This window comes from Scomber japonicus, chromosome 19 (assembly GCF_027409825.1).
Source record: "Scomber japonicus isolate fScoJap1 chromosome 19, fScoJap1.pri, whole genome shotgun sequence".
Classification (NCBI taxonomy): domain Eukaryota; kingdom Metazoa; phylum Chordata; class Actinopteri; order Scombriformes; family Scombridae; genus Scomber; species Scomber japonicus.
The window spans coordinates 13,841,517-13,850,891 of NC_070596.1; positions in this window are offsets into that span (position 1 = coordinate 13,841,517).

Sequence of the window (9,375 nt, forward strand, 5' to 3'; positions counted from 1 at the left end):
TCTCTGACAATATGGACTCTGAACATTAATAATTTAAAAAATATGCTTTACAGTAGGGTAGTGCCATATGATAGACATTATTTCATCCAATATCGATATCTATGGCATCATCAAAGTGATATTCAAAGCACTGCTTTGGGTTTCAAAGTTCAAAACAAAATCTTCATAATCACAATATGATGTATTTGAAAGCAGATAAATCCCATTCTGTGACATTAAATGAATTACCGGTAAGTCTTTTGCTAGCATTATCTCAACTTCTAAGCAGGTGCCACACTTCCAGATTGCAGTAGTTGTGTATCACTCCAAACCACAAAGCTCTATTTTTTGTATGAAACAATGGGCATGAAAAGCAAGAGCACATTGGTTTCATTTGGGGGAACTTAAAAGCCTTTAATGCCGTCTGCAATCCTGCCTTTTCAAAGGCCAGCAGAGGTCAAAGATGAAGGGAACAAACAATTGCTGACCTCCTGCTTCAAATCCCTTCACTATGCCACACTCCCTCTCAGCTGTGTCTTTCCCAGCGCATGTGACTGTGGTGTGTGTATCCACAGTGAATAGGGAAGAGACTTGAGAGGGCTGATTCAATCCACAGCACAAACTCTGCTCAGCATCACATTTCACTTCTGAAAGTTTGCTTGTGAATCCAAACACACATTTGACTTAATTCATCGTAAAACTCTGCATTAGAGTTTGTGAATGAATGCTGTAGCAGTAGAAGAAATGAGAGGAGAGGAGAGGAGAGGAGAGGAGAGATGAGATGAGATGAGATAACTCTTATTCAATGGTGGTGTTGAGTGTGAAATTACATGTTTACGTTCACAGTTAGCAAGAGCCCTTAACATAGACTATTTATCTTAACTTTAATATACTTTCAGCATCCCTTACCCAACTCCCCAAATCAGCAGATTCAAACAAATCAAACAGTAAAAAATCCAGTGAACATACTGAACTATAATAAAAGTACAATATACACTGTGATTGCAGGATCTAGAGGCAGAGGCATTTAAAGATTAAAATGCATATAAATATTCAGCAAAGTAATTAAGTCCTTACCTTAAATGTTGAGAGAGAAGAGGATAATTAGAACATTCAGTTAAAGGGAATTTTCATCTAAACCTGCAGGCAGGTATTTAGATTAATCTCTCTCCTCCACTAACCTTTGTTTAAAAGAGTCGAGACTATTAAATGCACAGCAGCTTTCGCCATATAGTAGGTTTAGGTTTCTGGTGTTATTCTATTTTAAAGCTTTCTTCTACCATGTCAGAAAAGAGGGCAGATGATTACGTGAAGCACTGAGCCGGAAAAGCTCAGTGATCCTGGCCTGCAGCTAGAAGTCATGATATGAAGAGACCATCTTTTGCATTCTCACTTGTTTGAACGGTGAGCATGTTATGCGCTGGAGTCTACTGAACCATACAATGCCTGAAGACACATTTCTACCTAACAGCCTGCACTATACAATAAACGACTAGTATTAAACTGCAGTATTTATAACTCTCACTAATACCTGATTACTCTATAGACTGCAGTATCTCATTTGGAACAGAGGTATATACTTTAATGTGTAATTTGATGGGAAGACTCAATGAACCACAAGTCGACACATCTGTTACATCTTTTCAGAAATCAAAGCGCTTTTCCCAACCTTCAGAGTAAGCTGCCTAATAGTGGCTTGAAGCTGAAGGACTCTTAACTGTTCGTGCTTTCTTTGACCTCCTGAGCCAGGATGAAGATTAAAAGAGACCCTGAGCACAATTTGTCAGAAGGACAAAGAACTGCTGAAGAACGGGATAATAGTGGACTCTTTAGTGTGCTGTTAAAGCAAACTTCCTGTCACTGCTTCACAGTAAAAAAAAACTTCAAGCAAAGGCACTAAATTATATATAAATCTAGGCTTTTTTGCTGCTTTGTTCTTAGCAGATTAGTTTAACAGAAGTCCACTGATTAGATGAGGAGCCGTAGGTCTTTATTGTAATTTGGGCATCAAAACTCAACTTAATCCATTATTTTGGTGGACCTATTTTCTTGACATGAGTGCAGCACAGCTATTTGACCGAATTGGACAAAACTGACTGCTGTTGTAATCAGGGATCGCTGTCTTTATGACCCAATAGCAGACAGCTTGGTTCATGTGATTAATGACACAGTCCAACACTGGTGAATAATATTTCGTATTTTAAGGATAATTAAACTTCTCACTTGGGAAACAAGCTTAAAATTTTGTCTGAACACAATCAAAATATGTTTTTCCATTTACAACAGGGCTCCCTTGGTAGTCTGGCTTCAACACCAGCACCCGAAACATCAACACCTTCCATCAGAATGAATGATGTCCGGTCTTTGTTAATCTGACAATACATGAAGTAACCATGAGCCACATTTCCCTGCTTGATAGCACATCTGTTGATAGCTTTAAGATGATCCAGGAAAAAACAGAAGTCGACAGCACCATTCATTTGTTCAAACGCTTCTGTTTACATTTTTCCACAGAAGGAACAACATCTTGTGGTCTTGTGAATAATGACAGTTCTCTTTCAGGACCAACAGCAGAAGTAGAAGGTTGGGGTGGATGGCTGAGCGTACAGTACAAGGCATCTGACTTTGACATCAGAGACTTTAATTGACATCCATTGTCTTCTAACAGTCGCAGAAATGTCTATGATTTACACAACTGTTCATCACTTACACTAACTATAAACCCTGCACACGTGTGGACATACACACATAGCTGTGGGCGGTACAGTGGCTCAGTTAGCAAGAAGGTCCTGGGTTCGAACCCCAGCTGTCCCAGGTCCTTTCTGTGTGGAGATTACATTTTCTCCCCTGTTTCCTCCCACCATCATGTTAGGGGTTAATACTCATGTCAGGGCGACTGACCAAGGCACTGGCAAAAAGGACTGGAGTTTGGCATTGCACAGCAGGATCAATTTACCCACAGGGATCAATAAAGTACTGCTTCTTCTTTTTCTTCTTCTTCATACAAACACACACAGGCGTGTTCCTCATTACTGCCAAAAACATCACAGTGCTCTAATGAGGATATGGACTGTGGAACAAGGCAATCTTGACACACATACACACACACACATCCACACACACACAGACACACACACGGACACACACACACATGCGTGCACACAGCTGCCCTTCACACTATGAGCCTGCAGGGTGTGACAGGCAGGCACGCCAAAAGAGGATTTATGGTGAAAAGCTTTGGGGAGGAGGGCGAGAGGGTGAGAGAGATAGGAGGAGTGGAGAAGAGGGGATTACATGGTGAATATTTCAATACTAAAACATACCAATTGGCTTGGGCTCCCTTTCTGGCTTGGACAGACAGATACACACACACATAAAGGCATTAGCAGGGCCATATCTTCTACAGCTAGCTTAGCGCTGACTAGACAGGGAGTGGGGTGATGGTTAAAGCTAATATAAAACCACTGGGACCCCCGGGGACCCAAGTGACAACATGATTGCTGGTTAACCTGCTGTGAGTGGACTAAAACCAACCGAGCTCTTCCTATTATTCAAAGACTGTTATCTTTCTAAAAAAAAAAAAAAAAGTGCACAACACGATACATCACTGAACATCCAACATGTGAGAGGAGAGGACACATGAAACAGTTCAATGTCACATTCATGGAGTGCGTTTCATTTTATTACTGTAAAACTAATAATATCAAAGTAGAGATATAAACATCATATAGAGGACTTAGAAAGGACATAACGCCAACACCACCAGGTTTAATTTATGTTATTAAACTAAGACCTGCTCTTGGGGAAAAGAGATAGCGAAATAAAGAGAAGCGTAGAGACGTACAGAAGGGACATAAATGCAATAAAGCTGGTAAGTTTAATATGTATGATCTATTTGTTGCTGGGGTTCTTGAAAAACATCCTCCTGCTACCTTTAATAAAATGACTATATAAGTATCACTAAAGCTCAAGGTTTCAGCCCCCATAATGTGTGCGCTGTTTACTCAATAAAGTTAGAAGAAAAGAAAAAAAACCAACAGCTTACAAAACTCAGATCAAACTGCAAACTAGGCAGTGCTAATCAAATCTGGATCAAGATTCTGTCACTGCATTGCCTATTTCTCAAATCAAATGTTTTCAGAGATATATTTTAGTAAGACTGCAAATAGTTGAGTTTAGAATAGCTTACTGACATCTCGGGCTGAATACTTTATATTGTACCTTTAAAAACAGGTAAAACTTTGGTAAAATTCTGATTCAAACATTATCATCTGCATTGCAAAGACTATAGTTTAACCATTTCTTGTTTTATTTACTTACTTAAATGGACTGATTTGATTTAGGTAGTTAGATTTTTTTCAGCTTTCCTCATTGCAAGAGTCCTTCAGTTACTGTAAAGTTAATCATGGTCTTCTAGCAGCAGGAAACACAACATGTTGTGGACAAAAATGTATTTCTCATAAATCTTCTATCAACTGCTTTTGAAAATATCAGAGTATTCCTGAGAAAATCTGTAAAACCCCAAACTCTGCGTCTTATAAACTTCATTGAATATAATTAAGGAGCTAGAAAGGGGGCTTTTAATTAGGGCTACTGTATATTTTTATGACAACATGACCAAAACTTTCTGTCAGGAGATATAATGAGGTGCTGACTTCTAGAAAATCTGTTAGTACAAGCAGAAACTTGGTTAACAGTGCCTGGGACTGGTCAGCAGAGAGGTGCCATGTTGCAAGGTTGGAGGTTGTATGTACCACATACAGGCAGGCTGCAGGAATGCTAAAGGACAGAGGGACCGGCTGCTGGCTGGCATGATGGTGGCCACAGGCTGGTCGGGTCAGTGGGGAATGAGGCTACAGAGTCAGAGTGGGAGGAGGAGAGAGTGAGAAGGGGCGGGGGAGGGCGGGAGGGAAGGAGGGGGAAAGTGGCTGGCAGAAAAAAAGGGATTAACTTCAAAAAACAATCAAAGTAATGGGGAGGGGACAGTTCTGTGTACTTTTGTGCCCATGCATCTGTTTATGTATCTGTGTGTGTATGTCTGTATGTGCGTTTTTCTGGGGGCCGATGGGGGAAGGGGGGGTCGCCGCTGCAGGAGTCCAGCAGGCAGTTACATTGTCCCAGTTACAGAGACGCGCTGGAATCACTGGGTATAATGCAGACACAATGGTTAAGCTGCATGTCTGTATATGTGTGTTCATAGTTAGCATAGTGCAGTCTAGACCAGGGGATCAAGTGTAATCTCTTTCCACCGATACAGCTGATGAACTGAGTTCACACACAGCACTGACACTGGATCAACACACCATCTCTGCAAGTCATTTGTGCATAAATTCATTTTTAAAAAGTATTCAACCCCCAATATTGTATTTTTAGCTCTTAACATTGCAACTATATTTGTGTTTATTTGGAGTTTTAAAAGAGAAAACTTTATGGTTGAAATTTTCTGTGGTGGGAGCAATTTTTCCTGCTGCGGTTACTGACCACTAATGTACACCCACCATGCAACAACTAGCATGAGCAAGACAGTCTGCGGTCATTAGTTGTGCACAGACAGCGAATAAACATACAGAGTAATTACTCGCACAACATCCTAAACAACACATGATTATTTTAAAAGGTCTCTTTTAGTATTGATGGAAAAAGTACTAGTAGATATTAACTTCTGGATTTTTATCATATTTCTGCGGAAAAGAGAGACAGAGATAGATCGCAAATCATTAAGAATGAATGTTAAGTGGTATATAAAAAAAACTTCACAAAACACTTTTTTAGGACCAGTGAGTTCTGGCTGCCTGCTGAGAAATGCATGCACCTCCTGGGAGTACAGACAGCCAAAGCATTTTAAGGCAATTGAATGTTTAAAAATGATATAATCTTTTTTGCCAGTTTCATCAATTACGATAAATAATCGGAAGTCTACTGGTGCATCTCCTATTATTTCATCTTAGATTATTAATACATGTATGAAATTCACACTGTCAAGCAAAAACGACCCAAGATACAAGCACTGAGAAGTTTGAAGATTATATTGCTTTTTTAAACAGTGCTTTGCCTTAAAAATCATTACAACGTCTGGTAGTTTTCCCTTTAGCTGTGTGCGCTCCCATGAGGTGCATGTAATTATCAGCAGGCAGGCAGAATTCAGCTCAACACTGGTACTGGCATTACAGTTACCAATCTACAAACTATACCCCAACAACCAATCAATTCTCGTTATATAGTCCATTTTTTGAGGCGTAAAACATTGATAAAAAAGAGAGAGATCAACGTTGGTGGTTCCCCTGAGTATTCAGAGTTTCACACACTAACAGAGATATGTCTAATCCTTATTTTTCCACATAAAACAAGGTGCAATAACACATGGCACGTGTCTCAGAGAGAAGTAATACATGTGTAAATATTATAACAAATGATTACCTCCTGAAGGCAAAGAAAAAACATCAAATATGAATTGAATTGAATTGAACATTGAATGTGCAGAACAAGTAATGATTAAAGCATCGGTTCTCTGGGTAAAAGACACTACTGTTTTGGGTTACATGACACACAGTATTGTGCTTGACAGCCTATCTTTAATGAGAATGGATTGGAGAATCAATTATGCTATACAGACAAAATCAGACTGTTTGTAAACAAACACCAAGTTGCCTGGAATTTACTCATTATTTTTTACAATAGAGAGGCGCCCACTTAACTCTTCACCAATTCAGCAACTGCTAATTAATTTACCCCCCCCCACCCCCCCCCCCACACACACACACATACACACACACACCCCTTCCACCACCACCACTACGCATGAATCCCATAACAGATTTAATTAGAATAACTTCATTACTCTGAGCTTTGAAAGACTTCACTCTTAACAAAGCAGATGACTCCAAAAGCAATAAAGAAGAGAACCAATGGCTCTATCTAGGATAGACATTTCTTTTTAGAATGGCAAATCAACTAAAGTAATCAGGGATGACGACACCAACTGTTTTAGCCAGTTGTCATACTGACGACTCACCCTGTTAGCAGGAACAAGGTAGGACACGCCAACACCTAACATCAGGATTATTGCTCTAAAAATACAGTTTAACCACACACACAAACATAACTCTGCGGCTTTCCTACTTCAAGCCATAATTATAGCAACATTGTCAGCTACAAACAGCACAGCTGAGAGAAGAAGAGAAGAGAAGAGAAGAGAAGAGAAGAGAAGAGAAGAGAAGCTTCTACTTCTTCCTCTATAACCACTTCAGTCCAGCTCAGTATCATAACCGCAGGCAGTAACATCTTTTGGTTCCCCATAGTCTACAATTTCCCATTATCTCATCTATTAACTGATGCATTGTACTCTCTTCTTTTATCACTGCTGTCATGTGAAATCCAACCATGTTTGAGATTTTTTTTTAAAGATCCAACTCTGCCAGATAAAATTAGGAAAAGCACCTGATTCAGTTTGGGTCTGAAAAGCTTGAATTTACAGAAAACAAGTTTTTCCTCAAACAGCATCTAAAATGAAGTATACCAGACTCAGAAATGTATTGTATAGTACTGTATATACAGTATACAAAATCTGTAGGTGTCATTTTGTCCCAGGAGTAAGGTCAGATATTAGGTTTCAAGCACTGTGCCAGAATTAGACCAAAGTTAAAACGATACTGTATGCTACACTGTACTGTACCCTCCACATGCTTTCTCCCCCTCTCATATGCAAAAGCACAACTCTCAGATGCATATTCTTTCACGTTTTCCTGTATCACACATACAAAACTCCCAAAGCCCCTTCTTCCCTCATCATTTTCCCTCTATCTCTCTCCACGCTGTGATTTCACACAGTCTCTCTGACACCCAAGTACTGTACAGCCTCTATGATATCATCAGTCTGTCAGTTAGCAGGCAGGCTGACATTACCGGTGTTACACATCAGATAGTGTTATCTGCCCTGATATTCTTACCCAAACCTAACTATCCAACCCTTTGTGCCAAAACCTAACCAACACTGCAGATCACAAAATCTGATGGGTCACCTAATACAGCGCAATGTTGGTGTTACACTGTATTTGGTGACCCATTAGATTCTGTGACCTGCATTTTTGGAAGAAGAACTCAGATCCTGAATACCACACAAAGTAAAAATACTTAATTACAAGTAAACATCCTGCATTTAATATCCCAGTAAAGTAAAAGCAAAGAAGTATTATCAGTGCTGCTTATAGATTGACTCTTAATAATGTACTTTATCTAATATCATATATTAAGATCTGATGGGTCACCAAGTACAGCGTAACACCAGGATGGGAGAGGAGCCAATAATGAGCTCACCTGCATACACACAAGCACAAACCTCCAAACACACACACATGTACATACACAATTTTGCCACATATAAGGAGGCTTGGACAGTGTATGAAAACACAACACGCACATACCACATGCACTTTGTCACACATCAGGAAGCATAGGCTCTGGGCTTCTGTACCACAACACACAGAGATGTCTACTCACCTGCACCTGCATGAAGGATCCCCGGTAGAAGCAGCATGCTGCAGCCGACAGAGCACTCCACAGACTACACCTTTCCGTCATGGTAGGTTCACACCTTCCTCTGCTACCTTCCCTCAAACCTTTCTCCTTGTTCCTTCCTCCTTTTCCTCTGCTTCACCTCCTCTCCTCTCACTTCCCTCTTCCTCTTCTTCTTCTTCTTTCTCTTCTTCTCTCTCTTCTTACCTCTTCTGTCTTTCTACCCCACCCAGGGTGTCGGATCTAACCACAGCCCCCCTGGGTTAAGCCTGTCCCACCCCTGCCAGCCTCTTTGCCTGCCTGCCTGCCTACCTCTCTGTCTGGCTAACAGCCCCTCAACATAGTGCCACCACTAACAAACCAGGCTAAAAGCTAAACAGCTAACACCACAGCTACAGCATGCAAGCATCTGCTGGTAACCACATCAGCTATTAGCTCCGAGCGAGCTGCTAACAGCTGGTACTGATAACAGCTAGTGATATTACAGCTCCTGACATCTTTGCTGCTTCTGCTGCTTCTGCCCTGCACCGGCTTCTGACGCTTCTGCACTCCCTCGCTCCTTCCTCTCTCTCTCCCTGCACTTGCTGCACTTCACGCGGCTGCTAGGGATTACCTCATTGCTTACTGATGAAGGGAGTGTGGGTGGGGGGAGGGCGGACCGAAGGGAGAGAGGGTGGGAGGGATGGATGGATGGAGGGGGTGGGTGGGGGGTGAATGCTGGCAGGCACAAGCAGAGAGGAGTGCTGTCGAATTGCAGGCAGATCCCACCCACCTACCCACCCAACGACCCCCGCTTCAGTGCTGAGACAATGCTGACATGGAGTGGAGGGGGGGGGGTATGGGACAATGGAGGGAGTAAAGCAGGGAGAAAGTAAGGAAAAGAGG